Source organism: Triturus cristatus, chromosome 7, assembly GCF_964204655.1.
Source record: "Triturus cristatus chromosome 7, aTriCri1.1, whole genome shotgun sequence".
NCBI lineage: Eukaryota > Metazoa > Chordata > Amphibia > Caudata > Salamandridae > Triturus > Triturus cristatus.
Genome location: NC_140590.1, coordinates 662,801,202 through 662,811,891, shown reverse-complemented (window position 1 = coordinate 662,811,891; position 10,690 = coordinate 662,801,202).

Sequence of the window (10,690 nt, the reverse complement as noted above, 5' to 3'; positions counted from 1 at the left end):
GTGGGTAAATCCATTGCCTGTCCTGGTGGTGTCTGCTTGTGTAAGGGGTGTGTGTGACAGGGCCTGCTGGTGGGTGTAGTGTGATTTGGCACTGGGGCTCCCAGGTGATGTAGCTATCCCCCCATGGAGCATGCTGCCATGACAGTGAGTGTGAGTTCCTTTCCTAGATATCTGAGCTTGTTGTGTTGGTGTTTGTGTTTGCACTGGTCACAGCAGGGCCTTGTGCTGCCTACACCAGGGCCAAGTGTGAGCTATCTTGTCATTACTTTCCCAATCCCTGGGCATTGCGCATGGTGCATGGGTATGTAGCTGGGTAATGTGGGATGAGGGCAATTGTGTCTGATTTTGAATTCAAACATGCGTTTTGATGCACCCACCCTCCCAGCATACCGGACATCCATTTTTGGGTTGGTGCTTCGTGTAGCATGGGACATAGCATGGCCTTGCTTTCTCAATGGGGCATATACATATTATTGGCATTCACGTTGTTTGTGACTGTGGTTCTGGCGGGTGAGGGCTTGGGGTAGTTGCGTGCATTTGGTGTAGTTGAGGTGTGGATGCCATTACCCCCATGTTGCGTAAGTTGTTTGTGTACTCACCAGGCTCTGGATGTCCTTGGAGTCCATGTACTCCCACCGGCGGAAGCATGGCCATCACCTTCTCCTCCCAGGGATGGTAATGTACTGGTCTGCGGGGCGCACCACCTCCAGTGATGTTGGTCTGGGCGTGCTCTTCATTCATTTTTCTCTTGACCGCCCTCCGCAGATCGTACCACCTGGCTTGGCATTCGGTCCTGGTCGTTCTGATGGGTGCAACAGCATTCACCCTATCGACGATCCTCTGCCACAGGCGTGATTTTTCAGCTATACTGGTCTGTCTGACCAATGTGCCAAACAGCTGTGGCTCGACTCTGATGACTTCATTGACAAGGATCTCCAGCTCCTCCCTTATGAACTTTGGATTCTTGTCGGCTGGCATGGTGTGGGGTGAGGGTGTGGATGGTTGTGGGTCTGAATGTGATGGTGTGTGTCTGAATGTGGAGAGGGGGTATGTGTGAAGGGGTGTGTGTGAAGGTGTATATGTTAAGGTGGATGGGTGCAGTGGTTTGTGTGTGCTCTGTAGCAGTAGTGAGTCTGTTGCAAAGGCTCATGGTTTGTGTGTGTGGTCCCTTTTTATTGGTCCATTTGTGGGTGGGGCTCAGTTTGAATTTTTGGTGGGTGTGTTATAAAGGGTGGTTGTGAGTTTGCCCCTCTGTTTGCCTGTTTGGATGTGTCCAGGTCAGTCCTTTCCATTTTTTGTGCAGTGTAGACATGTTTTGTGGTGTTGTGCGAGTCGAATATGCCCTCCTTGTGCTGTTTTACAGTGTCCGTGGTGTTGTGTCCAAATAATTATTCCAGGGGCCACACTTACCACTGGCCCGCAATATTAAATAAAATAAGGAGCAGTTGGCAACGTGGAAGGTTCAAACGTTTATTAGCCACCACAGAACTCTATATAGAGGAGCCTCGTCGATCCTCACCCATCAGGTGCGCCGAGGAAGACTGCTGGCTCCTTGACAGTAACACACTTTTATACATTATCAGTTCAGCATACAAAACCTTATATGTGGAAAAGTACCAGTTAGTCCTGGCGCTCCTAATGAGCTCATGCCTATATCTAGTTTTGGTTACACTTACAAAGGGTTACTATCTTTACAGAGAAGGTCGAAAGGGTGACTCCCTTCTCGTCCCAGGTCTAAAGGAATTTGCTTGATACTCCCTTTTAGCAGATGTGACCTTGCTTCTCAGCAATTCAGCCTGTCTCCTAACTAATGTATGAAAAAGGGGAAGCAGATGGTGTGCGGAAGAGACCATGTGATTCCTGAGCGAGAGAGCCACAATCCAAGATGGAGGCGGTTCGGTTCTCGGCCCTTTCAGTCGTACTAAGCATAACAGGAATTTCGAACCCTTGAATACACCATAACTAATCATACTATCATTAGATATACTGCGCTAATCATACCATAGCAACCTGAACACCTCAGAACGGCCCTTTTAGCGCAGCATAGCTAATGGCGGAGTCAGTCTTCAAAAATACCCTCATCGATCTGCATTAAGTCATGCATCTCCTTCCGAGCCCGCTGGGTATCCATCCTGGTTTGGGTGGGCTTGGGCCTAGGGATAGATCGGCGAACCTGAGTAGCGCAATATGCACAGCAAGCAGGCCCACACTGGAGACAAAGGCAGCAGGTGAAAATGAACCCTACTATTCCCAAAAGAATCATGAATAACTTCCATCCCCAGGTAGTCACCAAATCCCAAAACCACCCGGACAAGGACCAAGTACCAGTCTCGGTGTGAATTTCAGAAGCTAGCCGATGCAGTTTCTGGATGGCTAAATGGACGGAAGGGGCGGAGTCAGGTATATATACACAACAGGAGCTGCCGATGACTCTACAAGCTCCTCCACGATCAGCCAGGATAACATCTAAAACAAGACGATTTTGAAGGGTCACAAGCCGGGTCGCCTGGAGCTCCACCGTGATATTAGTTAATATCCCTGCAGTAGTATTAACCACCCCTTCCACCACTCTGGATAGCCTCCTAATTTCTTTACTAGTGAGGATGGGTCCCCATATGGGCAACACCCCTTTCATGATGTCAACAAAGTGTTGAGCTGGAGTGTCAGTCTGGTCAGTGGCATCATTACTAGCGGCTCTAGCTCCCAGACTCCGCCGACTCAAGGAATGGGACCTATGATAATCAGAAGGGGCTATGTAAACCGGTGGGTAAAGGAAAGATAAGTAACACCTACCTGCCCATCCTCTGGGTAGCCAAGTGTATGCGTTTTCACCGCACACAAAATAAACATTGGGAGGGGTGAGTGTTGGGGGACTGCTGAACGTCTGTAGTCTATAAGTGTAATTACATCTGCTATAACCTACAAACAAATGTCCAGTACCCTGCACGCAGAAGGAGGAGGATGTATTCAGCACCGGGACCGGAATGATTTTTTCATCTGAGACATTTCGCTCCTGAAAATATTTGAAATACTCAGTAAAGTTAAAAGTCACGAAATCCAATACTTCATCCCTCAACCAGGTATCATTTTCGTGATCAGTGTACACGTTCATGCAGGCGGTAGGATCAAGGGTACCATCTGTTCCCTCAGCATTAGGAGTAAAACCTTGGTGTTTCTCTATATAGGCTAGAATCAAGGCATAATCCTTCTCTGAGAACCGACGTTTATCTATAGTGTAGTGTTCATACAGCATGGATAACATTTTGAACCAGGCTTCGCAACTACCTAAATAAGATAAGGGCATTGATATAAACAAATCTTGCTTATGCATCACTGACGGGGGGAGACCACAGACCCAACAATCAGTAACATTTGTGGAACTATGAGTCTGGTGCAGCATCTCAATGAAGGCATTATGTACATACGTCTGTCGGTGCCTTTCCTTATGAGGGGCAAAGGTCTGGAAATGATGTTCCTTAGGAGCAGGAGTAGACACTATCAAGGTGTGTACAGGATGGCGGAACTCCAGATATATAAACAAACCTAAGCATAGTACGAATGATACAATCAATATAGAAATGAAAACAATTTTAACACGCAAACTCCATGAGGAAAACATTGGCAAATGCGGGGGAATGGTACGGGGTACTATGGGACGCCCTTCTTCAGGGACAAAACGAGCAAAAGGGTACATTTTCTCACTAAAAGTCCAAAATAATCTCGGGAAAAAGGGGTCTACAAGCAGTCCGACCTGCCGGAGGGTGCTTCTTTCCTGTGTCCGTATAGAGCCTCACAGGCAGACTCCTATTGTTCAGAGAAAACAAAAAAGGTAAAAAGATAAAAACTTCTCGCGTTGGGGTCACACTTGACGCAACCCGTGTCGAAAAGGAACTCCACCTGGGCCCCACCAACTGATCAATGTCTCTATCTTCGTTCTGAACAGAGCTTTACTTAAAGTTCCATGCTCTCAACGAGTTCAGTCCAGTGTTCCAACAATCCTCAGGTCTTTGCTGGAGCCTCCAACTTCACTCGCCGAGGCTAGACCTGGGATTCTCTATTTCCGGGGCCGCAGGTGATATCGATCCCGACCAGGGGTTTCAGGATTAACAAACAAAGTGGGCACAGTGGGGTCAGACGAGGAGCTGGGCTCCCGACCAGATACCTTGCTTTGGGCAATTGGGTGGCCACAAAGAGGGGTTTCCAAGCTCACAGCACTCTCCCCTCGCCCGTCAACCTCTCTGCGGGTGTCCAGGGAAAGTGACTCTTCAGTACTGGGTTCGCCTTGAGTTGGCAGGCCTTCCTCCTGGTCACGCTGCTCCCTTGGCAATGGGAGGGGAACTCACTTAAGATGGGAGATATGGATCCAGTGCTGCTTCCCTTCGACTTTCACCGCCGTTCGCGTAGCCAGGAGCACCTGGTACGGCCGGGACCAGCGTGGATCCAAACTCGACTTTCGTTGGTAGTTTCGGACCAAGACCCACTGTCCAGGTTCTACGCTGTGTCCAGGACCCTCCGGCAGGGGCTGCAGTACGGCAGATATCTGTTGATGAATGGAATGAAGATCTTTAGTCAAAGCATACAAATAGTCAGTCAACATAGGATGGTCAATGTCCCTGAAAGATTTGGGCCGGGGTACTCCCCACACATTGGCAGGTCTGCCAAAAATTACTTCATAAGGGGAGATACCGCTCCGTGAATGGGGAGTAGTTCTCACAGACAACAGGGCCAGGGGCAGGAGATCAGGCCATTTTAATCCTGTCGTGTCCTGAAGTTTAGCCAGTTTCAACTTCAGAATCCCATTATATTTCTCAACCAGGCCCGCTGACTGAGGATGTCGGGCTGCGTGAAACTTCTGCTGGATGGACAGACCTTTGCATACATACTTAACTAAGTTAGCATTAAAATGTGTCCCATTGCCACTCCAAATCACCCGTGGCAACCCATATCGAGGGAAAAACTCCTTTACCAGAGCTTTCGCAGTTGCCAGGGCAGTATTTTCTTTTGTGGGATACGCCTCCACCCATTTACTAAAAGTGCAAATCACCACTAGCACGTATTTCAGATTGTTAACTCGCTCTAGCTGTATGTAATCCATTTGGAGTACTTTAAAAGGCAGAGTGGGTGGCGCAAAACTACCCGCCAGGACGGGAATACCAACCCCAGGATTATGCTGGAGACAAATTATGCAATGCTGGACCAAGCTCCTAGCTGTCTTATGGATATTAACATTATACCAGACAGGATCCAATGTTGCACAGATGCCCTGAACTCCCACATGCGAAGGTCCGTGTGCCATGGTTACTACCGCATTTACAAATGCGTTTGGCAGCAACCATCTACACCTTTCTGACAAGTCAGTCCAACATCCATTCTCATCAAGCCTCCCCACCTGTTCTTGCCAGTATGTCAGCTCTTCCGGGGTCACTTCCTTTGGTAGCTCTTTCACACTATCTATGGTGTTGTTAAAAACCTCTGCTTCTATCATTCTTGTTACTACAAACATGGAAGTGGTGTCAGACTGGGCCGTTTCCTTGGCGATTCTATCCGCAAAGAAATTTCCCCTCCCCACATCATCAATTATAACCTTGTGTGCACTGCATTTGACTATGGCCAAGGTCTTGGGCAATGTTAATGCGGCTAGTAATCGTTCAACTAATGGTCCATTCTTTATTTTCTCGCCATGGGATGTCAAGAATCCTCTTTCCGCCCATAACCTCCCGAAGCTATGTGCTACACCGAACGCGTACTGGCTGTCGGTGTAGACATTTAGCCTCAAGCCTTTCCCCAACTCACAGGCCCTGAATAATGCAACCAATTCGGCCGCCTGGGCCGACCGGTATGGTATCTTTGCTGCCTCAACTACCGTTTGCAGGGTAGTGATCGCATAAGCCGCAGCTGTCGTACCATCAGGTAATTTGAAACATGACCCATCAACGTACAATTCTCCTTGGGCATCAGATAGTGGGGTGTCAGTTAGATCTATCCGGCCCTTGGTTTCTTCTTCAGTTCGAAAGATACAATCATGTATGTCTTGTCCACCGTCTCCCAAAGGGAGGGGTAACAACGTGGCAGGGTTCAAATTAACACATCTTTTGATCGTTATATGAGGTGCGAACAGGGTCAATTCGTACCATGTAAGACGCGCACTAGTTAAGTGCTGCGTCTGTGTCCTGTTTAATAATACGTCCACAGCATGAGGCACCATTACTGTCAGATCCGTATTCAGGACTAGCCCTTCCGATTGTCTGATTGCTATGGCCACTGCCGCTGCAGCCCTCAGACAACTGGGAAGTGCTCTGGCGACATTGTCCAAAACCGCCGAGAAATATGCACAAGGCCTTTGCTTACCACCAAAGTCCTGTGTCAACACTGAAAGAGAACAACCGTCCACCTCATGCACGTAGAGCACAAAAGGCTTCCGGTAGTCAGGGGTGCCAAGCACAGGAGCAGAGCAAAGAGCAGTTTTCAGAGCGGAAAAAGCAGTCTGGCATTCATCAGTCCAAGGTAAAGGTTCATGCACATCCTTCGTAGTTAGATACAGGAAAGGTTTAGTCAAGAGGGAATAGTTAGCAATCCATTGGCGACAGTAGGAGGTTATACCAAGCAAAGCGCGGACATCACGTTGCGTGCGAGGAACAGGCATGTTAGTTATGGTTGCGATGCGCTCAGAAGTCAACCGTCTTCCCTCCTTCGACAGGAGATGACCGAGATAGGTCACCTCTGGTCGACAATATTGAAATTTAGAGAGCGACACCTTGTTACCGTGAGTAGCCAAATGCTGTAGCAGGGCAACCATAGTAACAACACATGATACCTCTGTCACCATAAATCAAAAGGTCGATTTCTTAAAGTGGATTTTTATTTTCCACCTTGTACATGTAATATTCATGGACTATATTTCATCTTTTTCATCAAGGTCTGTTCAGTGCTGTACAACTTTAAATCAAATTACAAGAAACATTTAGAAACACTTAACGATAAAGACCAAATCGACAATTGGACAATCATGTGCATCAACAATATTTACATGAAAAGACAAGGACAATTCTGAATGCTACTTTTTTGGACAACGGAATGTGGAATATTCAACAAACAAGGGGAGTCCTACACATTACATATAGAATACCTGGGACCTATTCTTTTAGTCCTCACAGACTAACAGTATTTTTTGAGTGCCAACAGGAGGAAGCCTCCAGAAAGTAGGGAACAAGTTTTTGACACTATACTTGGGTGTCGGGCAAATGTTTTTTAAGGACTTGACGTCGATATTGTTCCTTGGAGTTCTTAAGTAGCAGGGCAACCGTGGCATCGCGGCAACCATGTTCTGTATCAGAGGCCACAAGGAGGTCGTCGACATACTGCAATAGGACGGCAATTGCAAAGTATCCAAAACTCTTTTTAGAGCTTGGCTGTAGATACTAGGACTTTCGGTATACCCCTGGGGGCGCGACAGAACCTAAAGCTGCGGCCTCCCAATGAGAAACCGAACAAATGTCTACTATCTGGATGAATGGGAATACTAAAGATAGCATTCTTCAAATCAATCACCGAGAAAAAGATCGCTGTGGGAGGAATCATTGTTAAAATAGAATTAATATCTGGTACCACAGGATATTGGGGCACCACAATCTTGTTAATCTCTCGCAAATCAATCACAAATCGATAGGTATCAGCATAATCAGGGGACTGGGGTACGGGAGCTCGTTTAAGAATCGGAAGAATAGGGCTGTTGCAGATATTGGAAGTCGTTTCCTCCACCACCCCTGTTCTAATCAAATCAGAAATAATGGCCAGTAAAGCGCGTTCTCCCTCGGGGGCTATTTTGTACTGTGGGATCCTCGGCAATTTGGCATTCTGTTTCAAAGTGATGGACACCGGGGGAATTTGTAGGAACCCTACATCAGTGTCCCCCAGGGCCCAAAGATCCCTCGGGAGTTTTGCAAGCTCAGGGGGTAGGGAGTCCGTTTTTGAAAAACATTGAGTGGAGGGGATAGAGGTATTCCTAATGGTCAGGTAAACTCCATCGGGGGAGCAAAAGATGCGGGCATGCAGTCTTTTTAATATATCCATACCCAGGAGATTTTCCCCACACTGGGAGGTGAGGAGGAAAGGCGATTCTATCATTACCGGTCCCAGAGTAAGGGAAAGTGGCTTAGAAATGGGGCTCACCACCGGAGTTCCAGAGAACCCCACGGACACATTATTCTGGCCAGACAGAGCGGCCCCCGGGACCAGGGCACGTGAAACAGAACTGTTCATAGCCCCTGTGTCAACCAAAAACTTACCTGATGCATCCAGTAATTGTGCATGGACATAAGGTCCAGCTTGATCTATCGGGATTGACACATGCCCCTTACTCTGCCCTTGGCTGTCCTATGCTTGAGAATATCCGGAGCCTTCGTCCGTCACACGTCCTTCATGGTAGTACTGTTTACCTTGGCTTTGGTCGAAATAATTCTGACTATTCTCACCTCGGGCTGACTGTTCTTGTCTCGTGTATCCACCTCGGTGCCCACTCATCCTTCCCCGTCCACGACCCCTTGAAGCATTATTCTGCTCATACAACAACGGGCACTGGGCTCTCCAATGCCCCTCCCCCTTACAGAAAGCACATTGATTTATGCCTAGATCCGTTCGTCCAACCGTTTGCGTGGGTCCCGCCCCTCTTGGAACGAAATTCTGCAACCCTCTTCCTCGTCCTCTACCCCTCTCTACCTGCTGTAGTAACACTCGTGTTTTCAAATCCTTCGACTTCTTTTCTGTCTTATCCTTGCTCTCATTTTCCCGATGCTCATAATACTGGGCCATGCTTAATATTGTGGAAGGCGAGGTGGTGTCCAGGTACTCTCAGCTAGGCCTGGGCGGTAAATTCCGTTCCGTTCGTGGAATTTGCGGAATTTGGGTAAGTTCGCGTTCCGCGGAGAACGCGAAATTGCCCAAAAATCTGCGTTCCGCGACTTCGCGAAATTTTTTGCTTGTTCGCGTTCTCAATATGCGTGTTCGCGAGATATTTCACCCCGAGCACGCAAACAGCGATCGCGAACAGGAAAAAAGTATCGCTAACAAGCAATTCCGCGTGTTCGTGGAATTTCTACCTGTTCGCGGAGATTTTTTACCATTTCGCGGAGATTTGCGGAACGCGATTCCGCGAATTCCGCCCACCCCTACTCTCAGCTGCCTGTAACCCGGGCCGATACCTCAGGTAGCAGATTTGTTACGAATCTATTAACAAATAAACGCACACCCCCTTCCGTGGCCAGGTCCTGTCCGCTGAAATCAATGAATACTCCCTCAAACCTCGTGAAAAAATCGGATACACTCTCATCCTTCTTTTGCTTACAAGCCGTCAGTTTATCCCAATCTACTTTCCTGGGTGGGATCAATGAATGCATTTAGGTTATTATTTTTTCAGGCAAGGTCAGTATCTCAGATCGGGGCTTGTTCCCCGGTTTACGATCTCTATCCCAGTTTCTCAGTTGGTCCCATGTCCCACCAAATTCCGTAACATGGTCCTGGTCATGTACCTGGCGCCAAATGTCCACCGGTACTAATAAGGCAAAGAATAATTCAATATCCGCCAGCGTCATTACTGCTGACGAGGCGGCCTCGGTCAGTTCCTTGTAATATGCAGTGGGGTTTTTTCTAGGATCTGGCAACTGGCTTTTTAGGGACAATACCTCACTCCGTTTCCAGGGGGTATAGACCCATTGTTCCTGGAACCGGGCGTCTATTCTCGGACGGGTGACGACACCTTGGGCATCCACCACCTCGGTAACCTCAGGATGGAAGATAGGGTGCACTTCTCGCATAGGGAACTGGGAGAATCCGGCGGGAATGGCAGGCTGCAAACGAGTTCTATAAGATACCAAAGTCTGCACCTTCCCATACACGTCTTCCGGCGTCAATTGAGATTTGTGAACCTGATCAAGGATATCATACAATATAGCCGGAGCTCTCCCTCCTTGGTGTACCTGTTCCCATACAGAAATAAGACGGTTGGCCATATGTTCCAGAGCATGCTGTTGCATCACCGGTTCATAGTCTCTCATAGTACTCCAAATATCAGAAAGAGTATAAATAGGATGCCGCATCCATTGGGACGCTTGTGTGGCAATAGTTTCCCTTTCTTCCGTCCCCAAGGCGGAACAAGTGAATAACCTCCTACCCTCCGTTAGACTGGCCGGATGTATCGGAGTAGTTACAGCTGTTACCGGCGTTGTACTGGCGGAGGAGGAGGGCAGAGCAGAAGGGGAAAATGTTGACCCCGGCAACAGCTGAGGGGTCCCGGCTGCAGCTGCCGTCAATAAATTAGGCAGCATGGCCATAACTTCAGACACAGATGTCGGCAATCGGGAGAGTTCCGGCAGGGAGGGAGGGGTAGAAGTGGCCGGGGAGCCGAAGCCGTGGCCCCCAGGGACATATTTGGGACCGGGGCCGAGGCCCCTGGCACCTCCGGATATATTCTCTGCGGTACATAAGGGGGCGGTGGCCTGGTGTCTAATAAATCCTCTATTTCATCTTCCGCATTCGGGCGGGTCACAGAGCTCTTATCAACTTTTAATCTAAATTCGCGATTCATGCAATCCAATCCCTTTTCTACTCTGTCTCGGTCATAGGCCATAGCTTTCTGAGTTATATTCTGTCCTGCCTTGGCTCTAGCTACTTTCTCTTCCCTCATTCGCCGCTGTTT